The sequence below is a fragment of the Oratosquilla oratoria genome, chromosome 35 (genome assembly GCF_046742065.1).
Source record: "Oratosquilla oratoria isolate Oo_2021 chromosome 35, ASM4674206v1, whole genome shotgun sequence".
NCBI lineage: Eukaryota > Metazoa > Arthropoda > Malacostraca > Stomatopoda > Squillidae > Oratosquilla > Oratosquilla oratoria.
Window position 1 is genome coordinate 31,742,021 of NC_134811.1, and position 2,500 is coordinate 31,744,520.

Genomic DNA, 2,500 nt, shown 5'->3' on the forward strand with positions numbered 1-2,500 from the left:
ACGGAGAATGACTAAAATGATACCAAGGCTGAGAAATCTGCCGTATGAAGAAAGACTTAAAAATCTAAATTTATTCTCACTTTCAAAAAGGAAAATGTGAGGAGATTTAATCAAGGGTCTTAAAATGTTCAAAGGCTTTGACAACATCAATGTCGAAGATTACTTCTCATTAAACCAATCAAGTACAAGAAGACGTCACGATTTTAAAGTAATTGGTAAAATATTTTTTTCGAATGAAGTAAGCACTTCTTTGACCGGGTTTTTGATGTGTGGAATTCGTTACCTTCCACCGTCGTTGAAAGTAACACAATAACAACATTTAAAATTCGCTTAGATAAATATTTGGACTCTAATCCGCAAATAAAATATCATCCTTTGCAATAAAAGATCTGACAGCCCGTCATTTAATCATAATTTTATAGGATAGTGGTAGCAGTAGTGTTAGTTCATCTTCTATCGCCTAGTTGCCCTGTTTTCTTCACTGTAGCTTAGTATAGGAAACACAAACAACCTAGTTAGGGCCAGTAAGCCTGTATTCCTTTGTGTTCCTTTCTTCTCCTTCTTCCCATTCGTCATATCTCCTCCTTCCTCCTATTCCTCCTCCTCCTCCTCCTCCTCTTTCCCTTCTTCTCTCTATTCCCTTTCGTCATATATCTTACCTCCTCCTTCTCCTCTTTCCCTTCTTCCTTTTCCCTCTCGTCATATCTCCTCCTTCCTTCCTCTCATTTTTTCCCTTCTTCTCCCTCTTCCCTTGCGTCATACATCTTCCCTCCTCCTTCTCCTCCTCTTTCCCTTCTTCTTTATCTTCCCTTTCGTCGTATATCCTCCCTCCTCCTTCCTCTCCCTTTTCCCTTCTTCTTCCTTTTCCCTTTGGTCATATCATCTCGTCGGTGCCACTAAAGCGCTTTGCCTTTTGTGTGGTTTTATATTTCGCGTCTGAATGGCTCTCAGCTTCTTTTCGCGTCTCTCTCTCCCGCCTCTGAGCCGCTCTCGACGTCATCTCTTACAGAAGCCAAGATGACACGGAAGTAACACGCCACTCGGCTTCAACTGGACACCAAGGGAGCTCGTGACTCCAGAGGACATGACTTATTTCCCCCTTTCCCCCTGTCCCCTCTTCTCACCCCTCGCCTTCCCCCTCTTCTCTTGCCTTCTCCCTCCTCTCCCCCCTCGCCTTCATCCTTTCTTTCCTAACGTAGACATATCAGATATGCCTGTCACCTGCATAGACGAAGATCAAGTGATGAGTACTGAGTGAGGTATATATATATATATATATATATATATATATATATATATATATATATATATATATATATATATGCCTGTGTGTGTGTGTGTGTGTGTGTGTGTGTGTGTGTGTGTGTGTGTGTGTGTGTGTGTGTGTGTGTGTGTGTGTGTGTGTGTGTGTGTGTGTGTGTGTGTGTGTGTGTGTGTGTGTGTGTGCATGTTCGTGCATGTGTGTGTGTGTGCGTGCGTGTGTATGTGTGTGTGTGTGTGTGTGTGTGTGTGTGTGTGTGTGTGTGTGTGTGTGTGTGTGTGTGTGTGTGTATGTGTTTGCGTATGTGTGTGTGTATATGTGTGTGTATGAGGAAGAGGAATTGGTAGGGGGGCTATTGGGATGTTGGATGTCCTTGGTTTTTGCTGTTGATATTGGTGTCTGTCATGGTTGTGGTGTGGTTGGAGATGTGAGTGGGAATAGAGCCTCGAGAAACATTCTGTACACACACACACACACACACACACACACACACACACACACACACACACACACACACACACACACACACACACACACACACACACACACACACACACACACACACACACACACACACACACACACACACACACACACACACACACACACACACACACACACACACACACACACACACACACACACACACACACACACTTACACACACACATATACACACACACACACACATGCATGCATATATCTATCTATTCATATATATATATATGTATGTATATATACAGACATGACAGAATTGAATAGACACCAGGAGAAATCGTTTAATCTAATAAACAAGCAATTGATACAATTAAAGTGCTTATAAATGGTCACAATGTAAATAACCAATACTTGGTTTGACATCCCCTTTGTCTTTTTTTCAATGTAAGGACCCTTCTAGGCATGCTAGTGATTAGTTCACGAATATCATCTTGAGGTATTTCCTAGATTAACATCAATTAGAAGCAAAATAGAAAAGGCACAACTAAGGTGGCTTGGGCACGTGGAGAGAATGGATGAAGAGAGAATTGCAAAGAAAAGATGGAACACGAGACCAGATGGTAGCAGATCTAGAGGTAGACCGAAGAAAAGATGGAAAGATGGAGTTGAAGAAATCCTAGAGGCAAATGGATTAGGAAAAGTAGAGGATTTGAGGGAAGAATAAAGCTTTGAGAGGACAATATGGAGAAGTGTGTTGGCCCGACTGACAGGCTGAAAACCTACCTGGGAGCAGAAGTAAGA